At 37.5% G+C, this 19,488-nt stretch overlaps 1 protein-coding gene across 1 annotated transcript in view; it reads right to left on the reverse strand.

The window, feature by feature from the left end:
* The window catches only part of LOC109848548 (CSC1-like protein At4g02900), a 53,872-nt gene extending 53,148 nt beyond the window's left edge, over positions 1-724 (reverse strand). The window contains 1 exon segment of the mRNA XM_020418103.1: positions 406-724. The gene's annotated coding sequence lies outside the window, so the exon portion shown is untranslated.

Consider the following 19,488-nt stretch of genomic DNA (forward strand, 5'->3'; position numbering starts at 1 on the left):
TAAAAAGTGGCATACATACTAGTAGAAAGGCATTCCCTCTCTCTGACATTAGTTTCAAACGTTTGCAACTTGGCATATTAACCATAACTGACGACATCAGGCCTTTCTCTAACATCACATCCGGATTCATATTTACAAACTAACACAATGCTCGTGTGCCGGACATACGACGTTGTGCTCATCTTATATCAATTTCTATGATTTCTGCAGTAAACCTAATTTATATATCATAACACATTAACAGAAGAAATAACACTAGTATCATGAAGATAAACATGTCACAACTGATCTAATTTATAATAAAGAAACCCTAGTTTGGAGTAATAACATGAAAATAGAGGGGGGAAATGCAGGGGAAATTGAATAATGATGATGATGATGATGATAAATTATGACAAAAAATACCTTGTAAAAAGAGAAATTAGAAGATATTGATCTCCTCTCGCTTCCCTCTCCTTCGGCTTAAAGACGCCAGAAGAGGTGAAGCGAGGGCAGCCTCCGTAAATTTCTTCTTCCTTAAGCCCTTCACAATCTCAATATGAAATTTAATAAATCCTTTATATTGCCATTTTTTTTCCGAGGAAAGAGATCAAGAGGAGGAGAAAAAGGAAAAAGGAAAAAAGAAAAGGAAAAAACTTAAAAAAGGTCTTTTTTTTCTTTCTTTTCCTTCGTTTTGTTGATTGCAGCGAAAGAGAAGGGCGCGCAGCGAGAAGCGTGACTCTCTCTCTCTCTCTCTCTCTCTCTCTCTCTCTCGTACTATTTTATGGGCTCCTTGGCTCTCATGCTCGCCTTGGAATGAGAGTTTAAATTTTACCGAACTTCCAATTCTGCCCTCATTCACCCACGAGGGGGTTGTCTTTCAATTGAAGCAAAGTAATTACCTTGAGAGCATTGTTGGTTTCTTTTTCATAAATTAAACGAAAAATGTTAATTAGACATAAATTGTTAATTGGAGGTGTGCTGTTATTATATCACAAGATTACATAAATAAACGTAGGATCCATAAAGTTTTTTTTAGAACTTTATATTTTGTGTCTAATAATAGCATAAGAGTATCCTCGGGATTCATGCTAAATTGAGAATTTATTTTATGTCTAATATTTGTTTACTATTATCTATAAGCCTTGATTAGCAGCGAAAAATAAATAAATAAACATGCTGTGGTTTTAAGCTAGTGAGAGTTGTTCTTTAAAAAAATAGAAAAAGGACATGGATATTTGTAGAATATATTAAAGGGACAACTATCTATACGCATTGATGCACAAAGTACTGATCCTATCAAATTTTGTTTGGTTGCATATGAATTTTATTGAGGATATGCGACTAAAATCATAAATCCGAGTGAAATCAGTATAATTTTTAAAAAATCACATTTGATGTATCTATCTTACTTCAACCCCAAATCCATAGTATGAACAAAACCAAGCAAACAATGTATTTGATGGAAAATCTATGATTTTAAACTTACGGATCCTATTTTTCAATGCATGGAAATGAATAGCCCTTTTGAACTTTTATTATGATAGATGCATTTCCAAATAAAAATCTAAAGTTTGGTTAGCGATAAAATTTACATATTTTGTTGTAGGAATTACATTTTCTTTGTAAATCACGTGTTTATTTCTCTTCACGTGTAAAAAAATCTATATTTTTTAGTTTACTTTCACTAATTTGATGATGTGGCGGTAGTTTTTAGGTTTTTTAGTTAATGCAAGAACTTGTAATATTTGTTGCGCAATAAATGCTATGAGTTATTTTCCTACAAAATGTAAATCTAATACCATCTATAATATCCTTGTTGCACACTAGACATTGAGATAGAAATATAGTTGCAACACTTACAATAACCTTGTTGTAAAATCATTTCCTGCCAACCAACCAACCCCTAATTTGTCACCTCTCCAAATTTTAAGAAACCCCCTAGACTATATGATATTCTCATTAAATTCTCAAAACTTTTCCAAGGGAAAAAAAGGGTTTTAATTCTTTTCACAAAAAGCCCCAAGAAAGTGGGCTGGTGATCTTCCTTGTTTTCTTGGGAGCTCATTTTTCTCTTCTCCTTGTTTTTGGGGTTTTGTTGAGAAAAGAAAAACATTCTGGTGTTTACTTTGCACAATTTACCCATTTTCTAACTTTCTTATTTGTGTGTGTGGTAGAGGTGCTAAACTGTATCCGTATCCGAGAAAATATCCGTAATCGTATCCGTTAGGATACGAATATGGTTACTCAAATCTATAACCGATAGGATATGGTTACAGATATGGTTTTGTAGTGAAATATCTGTATCCGTATCCGAAATATCCGAATACATATTAGTCATACTCTTACGATAGTTTCGATTCTTAGATTATGGATTTGTGGTTAATTTTGATGATCAAGATGTCTAATCTTAACTTTTCAGTTATAATGGACATATTAACGAACTCTTTTGTATCACATGAACTATGTTTTTCTCAATACTATCTAGTTTTCTCATATCTGTTTTGCATTTGCATACATATCCTCTTATATATCCACATGTATATCCGTAGCCATATTCGATTTTAGCGGATATGGTTATAAATTTTTCTTACCGATGTATATTTGTATCTATATCTGTATCCGAGATGGGTGAGTGGATAAGGATATGATAAGCATCATATACAAGCTATATCCGAACCGAATGCACCCCAGTTTTCTTCTTTTTTTTTGGGTGGGGGGGTGGGGGAAGCGTGTTTGTGACGCCCCTGGGTTCACACAAGGCTGCAGTCCAAGGTAAAACCAAGAATGTCAAACATGCCTTGCACCTCACCGTGCAATAACATGTTTCACCATCACAATTAACATCTATCTAGCAGAGTCAACAATAGGTGTAGGTACAAAAGCAAGTAAAAGATAGTGCAAGAAATAACTGATGAAGTGATAGGGAGGAGCTCCAAAATAAAACATAGCTAAAATAGACAGCTGAACACTAAAGTGTGTCGCCATCAACCTGCGACTCTCCGGGCTCCTGGCTCGTTACCTGAAAGGGGGAGGGATAACGAGCGTCAAAGCGCTAGCGAGTAACATCACAACCAACCCCAAGGGAACAGGGCTCGTTGTATAAGAAAATACAGTTAATACATAATAGATCTAAAATCATTGATCTTACTAAAGAGGATTTTAGTATTTAGAAATTTACAACACGAGCATAGGTACGTCGAGCGAAATAATCCAAACAAGGAAACCCTCATGTATATACCTTATATCTCAAATTTGTAAATCCCTAAACACAAATCCCGAAGTTCTAGTACAAGAAATAATAATAAAAGAAATGCAACTAATCTCAGAGCATAGATACAGTGCCATGTCATAGCTTACATGAGCATCAGGTTATTATTTACATGTATGCCATGTTATAATTTACATAAGTGTCATGTCATATACTCCTGTGAGAAAATCATATATAGGGTTAAGAAATATGTCCGATGCAGGGACTAGATGTTGTGGTTTTCAAACACATGGAATAAGTGGCAAATATCCAACACGAGGACCGAAATGGATTATAGTCCAACACGAGGACTTCTATGGATTATAGTCCAACACGGGGACTGTGTAACTGTGAAAAGTATATGCAGACAGATATACATTATCTAAACTCACCCGCATCTCGGTGTACATGTCTAAACTTATGTCAAAAGTCATCCTACATGTACAGATAAATCATTAACATGGTAGACTAGGGTCAGGTTATCGAGGCGACCCCGTAAAACAACTCAAACAGATCAAGAATCTGTAAAACAGCTCATTAGTCGACTGATGTGTCGACTGATGACGTCAGTCGACTCATATGTCGACCGATAAGGCTCAGGCAGCACAACCTCAGCTCACCAGTCGACTGACCAGTCGACTGAGAAGCTAAGAAAACAAAATCAGCCCGTTAGTCGACTGATTAGTCGACTGATGACTAAAAATTTGCCCGTCAGTCGACTGATCAGTCGACCGATAGACTGCAGAAACTCTGCACAGGTTGCTATTTACACAAAATTCGATCTAAACTCATCCCAATCAATCCCAAGCATGAAAATACTGATATTAACATGTATGAACTAAACTGAAACAAAAATCCCATATGTGAATATATAAACAAAAACCCTAGACATGTGTATTTATGTTTTAAAACATTTTTAAAACAAAACTCATGTTAAATCTCATGTTAAAAATAAAACTCATGTTAAATCTCTTATACACACATTTCAGATCTAGATCTTTTTAATAAAACATTTTTGGTCCTTTTATAAACTGAGATGCTCAATACCCCCACCTCATATACCATAAAGATTCATTCTTTGTACTAAAAATACGTTTTTGGCTAAATCAAAACTCATTAAACTCAATAAATTTGTGTAAAACAAAAGGGACAGAGTTGGGCGAGATATTACTCGCCTCTGGGTGATGAACAACTCCTGGGTTTGAGAGAGAGAGAATCCCCTTTGCTGCAATGTGAAGATTTCGACAAAAATCCCCTAAGTTCTTCCCCAAATCACCAAGAACAAGGCTAGGGTTTGTGATAGAGGAGAGGGGGCTAGGGTTCTCTCAGATCTGAAGGTGAGAGGGGTGAATTCGGGTGAAAAAGAATACATATGAACAGCTAAACCCGACCCAAACCCGAACCAAAACAAAACAGACCCGAAACCTGTAAAAACTGGAAATCAGCTTATCAGTCGACTGATGTGTCGACCGATACAGTCAGTCAACTGATGTGTTGACTGATCTGGAAAAATTCAGTTTTTGTGCATGTTTTGCTAATTTGCAAAACCAACGCACAAAACTCTACCCCCAAACTCTCATATCATCTCAAATAACTTATTATCATGTATATCAATAACCTCAAGCTATTTATCATAAAAGAATTATTTATTTACTAATAATTCACATATATTCATATAAAAATTTACGGGGTTCTACATTCTCCTCCCGTTAGAAGAATTTCGTCCTCAAAATTCGGAAACCATACGCATCTCGCAACATAAACTTCCAGATAAACATATAGAGACGTTTATACTTAACGATCTAAAATAGTAATATTCCCGCTCAAATCCTAATCTAGTGGAACTAGAACATCAGGTGAAAAATCCAAACAAGGAACCCCCCATATATATACCATGTGTTCTGAAAGATTAAGAATTAAGCGCGAATATTTCCATTCTAGTGTTAAATGTAAATATAATCAAAGATATGAACATCATGCAAGATACACATCATTAATTTTTTTTTTAATTTACCTGTTCAAACAGGTGTGGGTAGTCGCGATGCAAATCCTCTTCGCGCTCCTAAGAAATCTCCTCAATGCCTCCTCGGTTCCACTGAACTTTCACCAAGGGAATTACCTTGTTTCTAAGTCTCTTGTCCTCTCTGGCAAGAATACGAACCGGAATCTCGACAGTAGTTAAATCCTCCTGAAGCTCAATCTCTGGTGTATCCAATACTCGCTGCTGCTCCTCATCATGCAAGTGTTTCTTGAGCGTAGAAACATAAAACACATTGTGTATACTAGACATCGATGCCGGAAGATCTAGTCTGTATGACACAACTCCAACATGCTCCAGAATCTGAAATGGTCCAATGTATCTCGGCGCAAGCTTCCCCCGTCGTCCGAATCGCTGTACGCCTTTCATAGGCGACACCTTCAGCATAACTGAGTCTCCAACCTGAAACTCCAAGGGTCTTCGTCTCTTATCAGTATAGCTCTTCTGCCGACTCTGAGTGCTAGAATCCTCTCTCTGATCAAGGCTATTTTCTCCCTGAAACTCCAAGGGTCTTCGTCTCTTATCGGCATAGCTCTTTTGCCGACTCTGAGCTGCTAGAATCCTCTCTCTGATCAAGGCTATCTTCTTAGTAGTCTGCCTCACCAGCTCCGGTCCAAGCATCAAGCTGTCCTCCGGCTCGGCCCAACATATCGGTGACCTACAAGGTCTCCCGTACAATGCCTCATATGGAGCCATACCGATCGTCGCTTGATAACTATTGTTATAAGCGAACTCGACCAGTGGAATATGATCCTCCCAACTGCCTTGAAAATCAATGACACAAGCTCGCAACATGTCTTCCAACACCTGATTTACTCTCTCTGTCTGACCATCCGTCTGAGGGTGGAAGACACTGCTGAATGATAGACTGCTACCAAAAGAGTCCTGAAAACTCCTCCAAAAGTGTGAAGTGAACACCGAACCTCGATCCGATACAATCGTGTCTGAAACTCCATGAAGTCGAACTATCTCCCGGATAAATATCCTCGCATATGCCTCGGCAGTATAAGTAGTCCTCACTGGAATGAAATGTGCCGACTTCGTTAACCGGTCCACAATCACCCAAACTGAATCATTCCCCTTCTTCGACTTCGGCAACCCCACAATAAAATCCATGGAAATATCTGCCCACTTCCACTCTGGAATGGGTAAAGGCTGAAGTGTCCCTACCGGTCTCTGATACTCTGCTTTCACCTGCTGACAGGTAAAACATCTAGCCATATAGTCTGCACCTCTCTACGCATACCGCTCCACCAGAAATGTCTCTTCAAGTCCTTGTACATCTTGGTGGTCCCTGGATGCATTGTGTACCGAGTACGGTGTGCCTCATCAAATAACTCTCTCTTCAGCTCTGCACTGGCTGGCACAACCAATCTACCCTTCATCCGTAGACCTCCATCAGTTCCAATGGTCCAATTAGTCTTAGGCTCTTTGGAAATCTCCTCCTTTCGGATTTGAATCCAAGAGTCTCTTAACTGAGCTCTGACAACTCTGTCACTCCAAGATGGCTGCACTAACATAGCTCCCAAGAGTGCACGGGTTCCTCTAATCTCGGGTCTAAAATCAAACTGGCTAAGAGTGATAAGATACCGATGTAGTTGTAGGCGTATAAAATTGCCTATAGGTCCCTTAGCACAGCTCGACGCTGATTTAACAAACGGACCACCGGGCGACGTATCCAAACAAGACCGCCAACGCTGAAGCGCCGAGATGCGACTTGAAATAGATCAAGTGCTGAGTTGGTGAACCCCTGCCATCAAAAGGAGTAAAGTTAATCAAATTAAATTTCTGGGGATAAGGAATCAGGTCCCACTCCCTCGGGTACGGGTATGGGATGCCCGTTTTCTTCACTTCTTGAGCCGTCATCAAAGCGTTGACTTTGCTCTCAAGATCGTGCATCTTCTTGTCCTCTTCCTCGCTTTTCTTCAAATAGATCTGTGGAGGTTGAGTGGCTGACTTGGTCGGATCGCTTCCGGAGTTGTCTTTATCTGGAGGAGGATCTTCAAATATCGTCTCATCCTCTTCATTACGCCGACTGGATTCTGCTCTTTGGCTTGATTCCGGTTGGTGTTGCTGAACCTGCAAATCTCGCATCTGCTGCATAGTCAACTCCATTTCGGTTTTGAACTCAGCTCTAATTTCTTCGCGTTGTTTAGCCAACGCTTCTTGCAGCATTTGAGCTAGTTGATCCGGCGTGATCGCGAATGATTCTCTGGCTCGTCCAACACTGGATGCAGTATCGTCCGATGCAATAGCGGAACAAGTATCCGACAATTCTTCATCTGAAGATAAACCCTCGTGCATTCTCCTGTAATCTCGACGTAAGTTGGCTCTTCTTTGTAACCGCGCCATCCTTTGAGAAAGACCCCGCTCAACTCTCCCTCCCGGAGAGAAATCAGGGTCGTAGTTAACTGACTTTTGCTTTCCTTTATTGGTCATGTTGATAGTGACCTCAGGAAGCTCATCTTGTCGGATTACAGATTTCTTTTTGTTGAAACGTCTTGTTTTGGGTCTTGACGCTTCATTGGACAATCTTTGAAATACGGAGACTCTTGTTGAATTATTCTTAGAGCATCCGCATTCTGTCAACACTGCTTTAATGAGTCTCTCGCAAGCGCAATGAGACTCATTTTCTCTGACAACTCTCTTTCTTGAGTTATCTTTCTGATAGTACAGCTCATCATTATTGTGATTCGAGCAACCTATCTTTCGCTTTTGAACTTTGTTAACATGCACAGGACGACTGGTCGTCGCCTCTGAGCGATCCAAAGTTGAATTTTTGAATCCACCCCCTTGCGGGAGTGGAGTTTTCATAGGTCCTAAACGAGAGTGAACTGGTATTCTCTCGTTTTGGACTTGTGCAGTTCTGACAGGAGGGTGTTTACGACCCCCTGCATATGAAACCACCAAGGGTTTGTTTACAGGACTTGGATTTTCTTCAACTGGGGCTTTGCCTCGATCGTTAGCCGAAGGACCGAGGCGATCCGCCATGGTGATCTTGAACTTGGACAAATCTGGGCTAACCCAGGGTTCTACTGGTGTTGCAGTAGACGGGCCCGGAACAGATGCTTGTGGTGTCTTTGGCATCCAGACTTTACGATTCTTCGGTGACTTTTCAGACACTGTCTCTTTCTTGGTTCCTTGCGCTTGTTGACGAAGAGCGCGAGTTTGGGCAGCCTTCGCCTTACGCCTTTGTATCCGTTCCTTGAGGGTTGAACGGGCCCTTTTGACGAGAGTCCACTCCTCCGTCGTAAGTTTTGCAGAAATACAATTATTTTGCCGTTGGGGCAATTGAACCGCTTTCTGTTTCCTCGACTCTAGGTCCGCATAGTAATGGACCCCGTCGGTTTGTTGCATGGCCTTAGCCAATTGTCGAGCACGGCGCTGACGCTGTCTCTGACGAGCTCTTTTCGTCAGCACCGGTGAGCTATTGATCAACGACTCCGTAACTGGTGTAGAGTCGTTTTGAGCAGGGACGTTGCAAGGAGATTCCTTAACAACGATCGAGCCAGAATCTTTGTCTGCGGCCTCCGTTGGAATTGCAGACTTGAAAGTTTTCGAAATCTTCCTATATTTGCGAGACGAGGAAGATTTCGCGGATGAGGATGATAAATACTCCTCAAACTTCGCCTGATCGAATTCGTATTCGATCTCTTCATTGATGATGATCTTGATCGGTTGCGACACCGCGGTCTCGGCAGCGAGACCGCTGGCTCCCACTGTGGTCGCTAGCTTGTTTGGTTCAAAAGTCGCTGCTGTGGAATTCATTATAACTTTGTTCGATTACAACAAATTCGAAAGAATAATCTTTTTATAAGACTTTTTCTACACAACAAAACAAAAATTACAACTCTTGAGAAACAAACACGAAAATCGTCTATCAATTCTCGTTTTCGTGGGACTTTGCCTGTGCCGGGAACGCTTTGGTTCGTGGACCGCCGATTCACAGATCGTGAAGAGGGGGCTTATGATTCTAACTTCGTTATCGAAGTAGAAATTGAAACGATATCTTATCGAAGTAAGATAGTCGTTCTTCTCAAAATCAAGTCAAAGCTTAATTTCAAGGCGTTGCAAGAAAAGAACCCAAATCTCTGCTCTCTCTGCTCTGGAATGCTCTAACAAATGCTCGATCCTCGTCAGAAGTGACCCTAGGGGGGTATTTATAGCCTCAAGGGTCTGTAACTGCAAAAACTTAACAATCGAAGAAGTCAGTACGGCGAGACAGTGTTTACTGTCTCGCTGGGCGAGACAGCGTTTGCTGTCTCGACCCGCGAGACAGTAAATTTGCTGTCTCGCTCAGCGAGACAGTAAATGCTGTCTCGGAAAATGGCAGTTTCTCGCTGTAACGCTGGCGAGACAGCAAAGACTGTCCCGCTGGCGAGACAGCAAAGACTGTCCCGCTGGCGAGACAGCAAAGACTGTCCCGCTGGCGAGACAGCAAAGACTGTCCCGCTGGCGAGACAGCAAAGACTGTCCCGCTGGCGAGACAGCAAAGACTGTCCCGCTGGCGAGACAGCAAAGACTGTCCCGCTGGCGAGACAGCAAAGACTGTCCCGCTGGCGAGACAGCAAAGACTGTCTCGCTGGCGAGACAGTTCATACTTGTTTTGATTTTTTCAAAACAGTATGAAATCCTTTCTTGTGAATTTTTGAGTGATCTTATCTATGCTTGGGATATCTATTAGCATTTTTTGACGCCTACAGGTTTATGCTAATCTAATCCGATTTATGCCTAATTAAAAACTAATTAACAAATATATCCTAGCAAATAAGATATGAACAATATATGTACAAGGATATACAAGTTAACACAAGGGTAAACAATCTAAACTAGATAGTGAGTAATATAAATAACAAGCAATATACAAAGACGATATAAGATATGAACATAAAACTAAGTGTGTCAATGCTTCTCTCGTGACTCGCGGACTCGTTTGGTTATCGAGCACGCTTCCGCAAAGGCTCGCAACACATAGTAGTAGTAGCATATACTTCAGTTCATCTCAAATATTAGCTTGATGTCATTTAGAGTGAGGTCTTTTCTAAGCTAGAATGGTGATATTACACAATCCAAAAGTTAAAAAAGAAACTTCTATAAAGAAAAAGTAATTTAATATGTTAAATTAACAACTAATTTATAAAATATACATGGGCAGTGCAGATAGCTATAGAAAGTAAGGTATATATTTTCATAAAATTCCATAGTGAGTGAACAACTACAATCATCATAATTTAAGGATGAGTAATTATTATTTTAGTTAATAATTTGATATATGTAACTATAGAATAAATCTTAAGCAAAAAAATAGGAATTAAGATTGTATTTATCATGTTGGTAAATAAATAAATGTTATTAGAGCTCCTCTTTATATTAAATTTAAAAATAACAATTTAAATTATTAAGTGTCAAATATTAGTTCATGTGAGAAAGTAAAGTAATCTATGGTCTATATATGTAAAACCCTGAAAATTTGAGAAATAATTTTAAATTAATAATAAATTATTTTTATTATAATAAATGAGTTTTATTATGATTGGTGATCATTCTGGGAAGAATGGATCAAAATAGAATTAATTTGAGATCGATTCGTAGTTTCAGTCTCAGTATCGCGAGTCTGCTAAAATCTGATGTATTTATATTTTTAGTAATTTTTTATTGATCATATGACACAAGGTTTGCACCATTGATCTTATAATTTTGAGACGGTGTTGTGGAAAAAGTTTCGTTGCGTTCAGATAATGGAGACTGAAGCCTAATTTTTAAATAATAAAATACTATTTACATATATATACAATAAATATATATATAACATCACATCTCTTTTGGCTAAATGACCAAATTGGTATATTTTGTTTACTTATAGTGACAGGTTGGCATATAATTTTTTTTCGGTAACACATTGGTATATTTTCTGAACTCTGACGACAAATGGGCCTTAAGTTTGGCCGGATCCAATTTTCCAGCGAGATTTCTCACATGAGTCGTCACGTGCTGCATACGTGGCGCCGACGTGTTCCCTTTCCTCATCCTTCTCCTCTCCTCCTCCTCCTCCTCCTCCTCCTCCTCTACTCCCTCGATCTTCTTCCTCCTCTCTACCCTCCACCACCACAACCCCCTCCCTCCTCCCCCGCCCTCCCCTTCTCCTCCTGCCTCCTCGTCTCCTCCCTCATCCACCGTCGCTGCCTTCCCCTCTAATATTTTTGCTTCTTAGAGTTTCCACAGGTCGAACTTTATGAATAATGATGATGACATGGATTCTATTGATTTGGATGATAAAAGGTTCTCAGAAGAAACCATTATGCTGATAGAAGGATAAACTCGAATATAAGGTTTGATGATTCAGACGAATTAGATTCTGATGAAGAGATAGATAGCCACCCTCCACCAAATCATGTTTATATTAGATATTTATATATTCCAAATCTTCTCCCTTTGGAACTTCCTTATTCTTACATGTTTGACGAGAACTTTAAGTGTTTCAACTATTTGTATAAAAGGTTTGCTTGGTCCATGCAGTGTTCATGGAGTTTGCTCTATCTTTGCTCAGAAGACGAGGGTCTAAAGCTATGAATAGAGTGTTACTAGATTCCGTATTCAAGCATTGTCAATAGTCTTGTTCTTACCACATTGTAGGATTTAGTCAACAAGTTGTTTGTGGGTGCTGATTATTTTTTGATTCATATTGTATAATCATATTACAATTTGAAGTTAGCATAACAATGTTAATGCCAACAAGTTGTTTGTGTATTCTCTATTTCTCCTAACATTTTAGCAAACACCTTGCATGTATTCTCCAACTTCCCAATCCTACATAACCCCTTAATCAAAACAGTACAAGTAAACACATTAGGACAAACTCCACTCCCCACCATCTCCCTCTGCATACCAAACGTAACACGCAAATCCTCAATCCTACAATCCCCATTGGTCATAGTGTTAACACTAACGACACTCTGCCTCAAGCCAGCATGCGAAATCCCATCAAAATTGGTTGTTGACCGAGGCCAGAGTCGAGGAGGCGAGGGAGATTGATGCTGCTTTGGCTGCCGTTAATAGAGGTGGAAACGGTGGTGGTGATGGTAGTGATGGGGTTGGGGAGTTGATGGACATGATCATTAGGGAGTGGCAAGACTGAATGCAACATGGTGCCAGTGGCATGCAATATGTTCGATGAAATTTCTGAAACAAAAAGAAAAATAAGAGCAGAAATATTGCCACGTTGGCGCCACGTATGCAGCACGTGACGACTCACGTAAGAAATCTCGCCAAAAAATTAGATTCGGCCAAACTTAAGGCATATTTATCATCGGAGTTCAGAAAATATTCCAATGTGGTACCAGAAAAAATTATATGCCAACATGTCACTATGGGTAAACAAAATATACCAATTTGGTTATTTAGCCCATCTCTTTCTCCCATTCTCTCTTCTTCCTCACCTCATGCAGACAGCAGTGCCCCCTTTCCCTTAAAAAAATTTCTAAAATTTTTGTTTTGAATTTGGAAAAACTTTATGAAGGAAAGTTGTAGAGGATACAACTCTTAAGGAATTTCGTAGGAATCGACCGTTTGAGGGATCAAAACCTCGTCTAAAGGTAAGTTCATCTTTTTCCAGTCCCATTCCTATTAGTTTTGATTTTGATGGTTTAGACCTTAAATTGATGACTAGAACTTTACATCCAATCCAAAAATGGGGAAAAAAAATATTATTAGGATGATGTTCATCGTCAGAAATCACCATTCATCGCTGGTTCACTGTTCACCGCCGGCAATCACTATTCACCAACGGAGACACTGTTTGTCGCCGGAGTTATTGTTCACCACTAGAGTTACTGCTCAATGTCGGAATTACTATTTATTGTTGGAATCATTGTTAACAGCTGGTGTTACTGTTCGCCATCAGAATTACTATTTATCACTAGTGTTATTGGTTACCGTCGGTGTTACTATCTACCATCGGAAGTGCTATTCATCGCTGATGTTACTTTTCACCATTGTAATTACTATTCACCATTGGAAATATCTTCTATTCGGTCGACTAATGAGAAAGACCAGTCGACCGATAAGTTTACAATGTTGGATTTTCTTGATGGTCGGTCGACCGACTGATGTGATCGGTCGACTAATGTGATTGGTCGACCGATTGAGCCTCTTTTGCTTGTGCATGTTTGTGCACATTACTGTCGGTCGACCGATGCCAAAGGGTAGTCGACCGACATGTCAAATTGTTTGTGATGATTTTTCATACACGTTTGGTCGTGAACACGTGGTCCAAGTTACACGTTGATACACACGCGTGACCATGGTGTACAAACATTTATTTTGAGCATGCATGGACCTTTGGGATGCATAGCCTAATGATTTGTATTTTTCACGATAGAGAGTGATGATTGTTTCAGTTTTCAGTAGCTTTTGGATGCTTGAATGGCGTTAGTTGGTATATTGTAATGAGACCATGGTAGACTACACTTGGAGTGCGTTAGTCCGTGAACCGCAATGAGACCACGGTGACTACACTCCGTAATGTATCATTGTTTCCGCATGTTTATGTGCAGAGGTCGATGTGCCTACATTATTGTTTTCGTATGTTTATGCGGAGAGGTCGATGCACCTATATGTTGATCTGCATGATGCGCGATGAGGCTAGTGAGCCGTATTTGTAGGATGCCCTATTGGGTAGTCCGTTCTGCATGATGGTATGATGAGGTCAATGCACCTATACTCTGTAGGATACCCTATTGGGTAGACCATTTCGTATGATGATGCGATAAGGTCGATGCACCTATATTCTGTAGCCGTAGGATTTTGTGAATAACAATATTCTAAACTATTTGATCACTGGGTCTAAGGTGGATACTATTTATAGACGTGGTCCATCATTGAGGTAGACATTGTAATGATGTATATTTTGGTAATGATTACTTAGGATGGTGTAATTACTCCCGTGCCACCTACCTGAGGGTAGTGTGAGATACTGGGTCATGAAATGTACGTCTTGTTGAATGAGGTTTGACGATGTATTATTTTATTATTCGTTTATAGCATATCGGAAGTTGGTATTTAGTGATTCATAATTTGAGCTATATAGTATATACGAGGGTTTCCTTGTTTGGATTATTCCCTTGATGTACTCATCTCATGTTGTGGGTTTCTAAATCTTAACTCATTTTAGTATATGTGACGCCATTGTTTTCACACATGGCTGCAGTCCAATGTGAATCTAAAGATGTCAAACTTACCATGCACCTACACTGTATAACAATACGTTTCACCATCACAGTAATATCTCTCTAGTAGAATCAATATAAGTGCAGGTGCAAAACATGCAAAATAAGGGAAATAAATGCAATAGACATGATGTAGAAAGAGATATCTAATATATATAATCATGTCTCAATAAATGCAATAGACATGATGTAGAAAGAGATATCTAATATATATAATCATGTCTCAACTGAATAAACTAAATACAACTATAGACATGATGTAGAAAGAGATATCTAATATATATAATCATGTCTCAACTGAATAAACTAAATACAACTGAAGTCTAAAATAAATATGAAGTATCTCAATATGAGTCAACTGAAAATAAACTAAGGCACATAGTCTTTACAAGATAAAATACAAAACTCTAAATGTCTAGAGATAAATATCAACTACGATGGAGTCTCATCTACTAAAAATATGGGACGCCGACTATATTGGAAGTCCGTCATCCTGCGGCTCTCCGAAACTCTGAGCTACTGCCTAAAAGGAATTAAAAAATAAAAAGAGAAACAATAAGAGCATCAGAGCGCTACAACAAGATCATCTACATCCGTCCTAGGGGAAGGGCTACTAGATGTGATGAATGCTCTATCTATTAAGCATAGTCTACCTAGATCATTTACCATGTATCTAAATAGAATTAATATTTAGAAACCTACAACACGAGACATAGTACGTCGAGCGAAATAATCCAAATAAGAAAACCCTCATGTATATACAATTATGTCTCAAATTGTAGATAACTAAATATCAATACCGGATTAAGAATAAATAATCTAAATAGAATCAATCTCACAATACAAGACTGGTACGTCGAGCGAAATAATCTAAACAAGAAAACCCTTATGTATATACCATATGTCTTAAATTGTGAATCGCTAATCATCAATCCCAACTAAGAATAAAAGATAGCAATACAAGAAAGTAAAATCATCACAATATCAGACCAAAAATATCTTCCACTATCCTTTGGAAGATAATGTAAATAACTGCATATAATCTCGCGTACTTACAAGAGTAAAGTACCTCAGTCATATATAACGCAACGATGAGTCATGTTCATAAATGGCGTCCACTAAGACTCAGGCTATCAAATAGTTATCACAATGCAAATCATTACAAAATTCATAATTCATCGTATTATCATGCAGGACGAACTATCAAATCGGCATCCTAAAAGTATACACAACTCATTAGTCTCATCGTATCAACGTACGGGACGGACTACCAAATCAGGCATCCTAGGTATACGACTCACAAGGCTCATCACATCTATGTGCGAGACGGACTACTAGATCAAGCATCCTAAAACTCGACTCAATAGCCTGTACTAATGGTATATCGATGCACTATCCCAAGTAGTCCTGAGTGGTGCTCATCAACGATATCCATACAAGTATATAATATTTAAATAACTTATATCCCTCGTGTAATCAAAATAATAACTATATTAATCCTCTTCGAGATACCTATGTGTGTGATACGACACTATACATGTATGCTCATGATTGTACGTGTATCATTATGCTCCTCGAACCTCGCGTTAAAAAACAAAAGGTGAAAACAACAACACTTCAAACAAAAGAGAATATAGGTCGGTCGACTGCCCCTAGGGCGTTGGTCAATCGAATGCAAACGTGCACAAAGTGCATTCACAGGATCTCACCGGTCGATCGGCTAGCCTTGGTCGGTCGACCGGCCAGAGAAGATCTTCACAGTTCAGGTTTTAACATTTGTATTTTTGTAACTTTATTAAAAAAATTAACTTTATTAACATGAGGCATATAACAAGATTTAAACTTTCATATTTTCTTAATAGAGATTAACTCAACATGATTTAAACTCTTGAATTAATCTAGTTAGGATTTACAATCTCAATTAACCAAAATTTCTCAAATAAAACATAAATTATCAACATGATTAACTAAGCATGATTGGAATTCTCAAATAAAACATAAATTATCAACATGATTAACTAAGCATGATTGGAACTAATCATTGAACAGATATAAAATAATTTAAACATAAATTATCAACATGATTAACTAAGCATGATTGGAACTAATCATTGAACAGATATAAAATAATTTAAATATGTTCACATCACTTAGGTATCACAAACCTAGGGTTTATACATCTTAAATTAACAAGAAAACCCAATTAATTGTTAAACTATGGTTTAAATATTATTTAGCATGGTTAATAAATTAAAACAAAAATAAAAGCAACCCTAATAATCATAGTCATCAACTAATATAAACAGTAACTAAATCTACAGAATTTCACATTGGTTTAAAGATTAACATCATAAACTAAGATTTTAAAACATCGGGTTCAACTTTAACTTGAGATTCATTAATTAAACATATTAAATCTTGAATTAAAGATAAGGAAAGATTTGGAGGAAGATGATCTTGCCTCAAACGTTATGTTGAACTTCTGAACACGTGTGTGCAAGATCCCTCTTCACCAAAGTCGTAAAATCCCGTCTTCCTCTCGACAAACACCTCAAGAACTCTCCCAAATCTCACAAATTATGATTAGGTTTGAGAGAGAGGAAGAGAGGCTACTAGGGTTTGGAATAATGATAAAAAAATATTTTTCATGTGTAAACATGTATATACATAATTGTAAACCCGAATCAAAACAGCCTAAACCCGAAACAGGAAACCTAGTCAGACTGGAAAAATAGTCTTTGGTATTTTACTTGTAACTTTCACGTACGACCTTAGAATAAGGTGATTTAAGATGCCTTGGAAAGATATTGAAGATACCTACAACTTTTGTCTTTCAAGTTTTTCCATATTCGAACTATATCGGTATATAATACAGATATACTCTTAACTAGTCATTTTTCCATATTTCTTCTTTGTGCATGTTTAACCTTTATACACTCTCATATATACTCTTAATTAATCTCAAATTAATTGTTAACATAATAATTCATCCATAAATAATATTCATCATAATTAGAGCTTATTTATCAATATAATTCACACTATTTTCTAAAATTCACGAGGTTTTACAGTATATGGAATATGACATAGGAAGATTATGTATATTATAGGTAGAGCCTCTATTATATGTGTTAGTTCATGCGTTGCATCAGATTATAGATGACTACACTCCGAGATATGTTTTGTTTGAGTGCGCATGTCCATGTACTGCATGATATCGCGGGCGACTGCACTCCAAGCGCGTTAGTCCGTGAGCCACATGATATTATGGATGACTACACTCTACATTGATTGAGATGCCTAGAACTCAGGCGGGTACTGTTTGTAGACATAGTCCAACCTTATGACACTTATATGTGACAGTTCATGAGGATTTCAGAGGATCCTATATTTTTTCGTACCACCTACCGAGGGTAGGATGAGGCACTGTGATTGATATTCATGATATGTTCTGGATGAGATTTGGTGATGTTTTGTTTTATTATTTGTTTATAGTATCTTGAGGTTAGTGTTTAGCGATTCATAATTTGAGATATATATATATATATATATATCTCGTGTTGCGGATTTCTAAATATTAATCCTAATTAGTATAGAGTAAATGATTTAGGTAGACTATACATATAATAGGTAGAGCTTCCATTATATGTAGCAGTCCTTCTTATGGGAGCAGATGGAGATGTTCTTGCTAGCGCTCTGACGCTGTTGTTTTCCCCTCTTTTTAGACAGCAGATCAGAGTTCTGGAGAGTCAGAGGTTGACGAAGTTTCAGCATAGTCGTCGTCATTTCTTGATAGCCAATTTATGTTCTACGGTGGTCTAGTAGTGATTTTAGTTGATTTCTAGAGTTGTATTTTAGTTTGGAGGTTGAGTGCCTATGTACTATTTAGTTGACTCTTGTATTTGATATTTATTACTCTTATTTCGGTTTATTGGAAGTATATCATTTTCCTTCTGAAGAGACTTATTCATTTATGTTGTTGGACATTTATCCTTTATGTTCTACTTCTTGATTTCATCTTTCTTATATCTGCTTGTACCTGCATTATCTTTTATTTAATTTCACTAGAGTGATAGTAAATGTGATAGTGAAACGTGTTTATGCACAGTGTGGGTGCATGGTAGGTTTGACATATCTGGGTTCACCTTGGACTGTAGCCATGGGTAAAAACATGGGCGTCACAATATACCTATATAATTAATCAATCAAACGTATTAAAATTATTATGACCACAGTCAAAATTATATAGTGGGTTCATATTAAATATAATTTATAAAAAATAGTACATTAAAGTCAAAATCCTTTTAACCACTATATAGATTGTCTAAAAAAATTTATATATAAACTATACTGCCTAGGTATAGTGATGTGTGACTTAATACATCTTAAAAACGACTTACTCTTCAATATCATCGTTAATTGACGTATCTATACATTACACTGAAAATACAATGAAAATTTAGAAAACTACAAAAGAAACACCCTCAAAAGTTTTAAAAACTATAAAATATCCTAAAATTTTGTAATTTATAAATACACAAAACTACTAAACAATATATTGAAATCAAGGAACTACAAAAAATTATTAAAATTTTTCAAACTTTAGAGTGGTATTTTTTAATGTACTAAACTTTAAGGGTTTTTTTAGTAAATTTTAAATTTAATAGATTTTCAATTAGTTATGTTCTTTCCAAAACAATTTATGGGTAATATTACCATGAAAAGTATTTCCTAAACCTATAATTTTAAAGAGAGTATGATATTTTTTATAAATTTTTAATTTGTAGGGGTTGTTAGTAATTTTGTATATTCATTTTAGTGTCTATAGGTTAGAAATTCTCATGATATTTTTTTATAAATTATAAATTTTAGGGTTTTTTTATAATTTTTTAAACTTATAGGCCTTTTATACATATTATAAATTGTTTATAGATTATTTATATTTCTTATGTTTTCTAATTTACTAATGAGTTTGAAATTCTAAGGGTGTTCTTTGT

Source organism: Asparagus officinalis, chromosome 7 (assembly GCF_001876935.1).
Source record: "Asparagus officinalis chromosome 7, Aspof.V1, whole genome shotgun sequence".
Lineage (NCBI taxonomy): Eukaryota > Viridiplantae > Streptophyta > Magnoliopsida > Asparagales > Asparagaceae > Asparagus > Asparagus officinalis.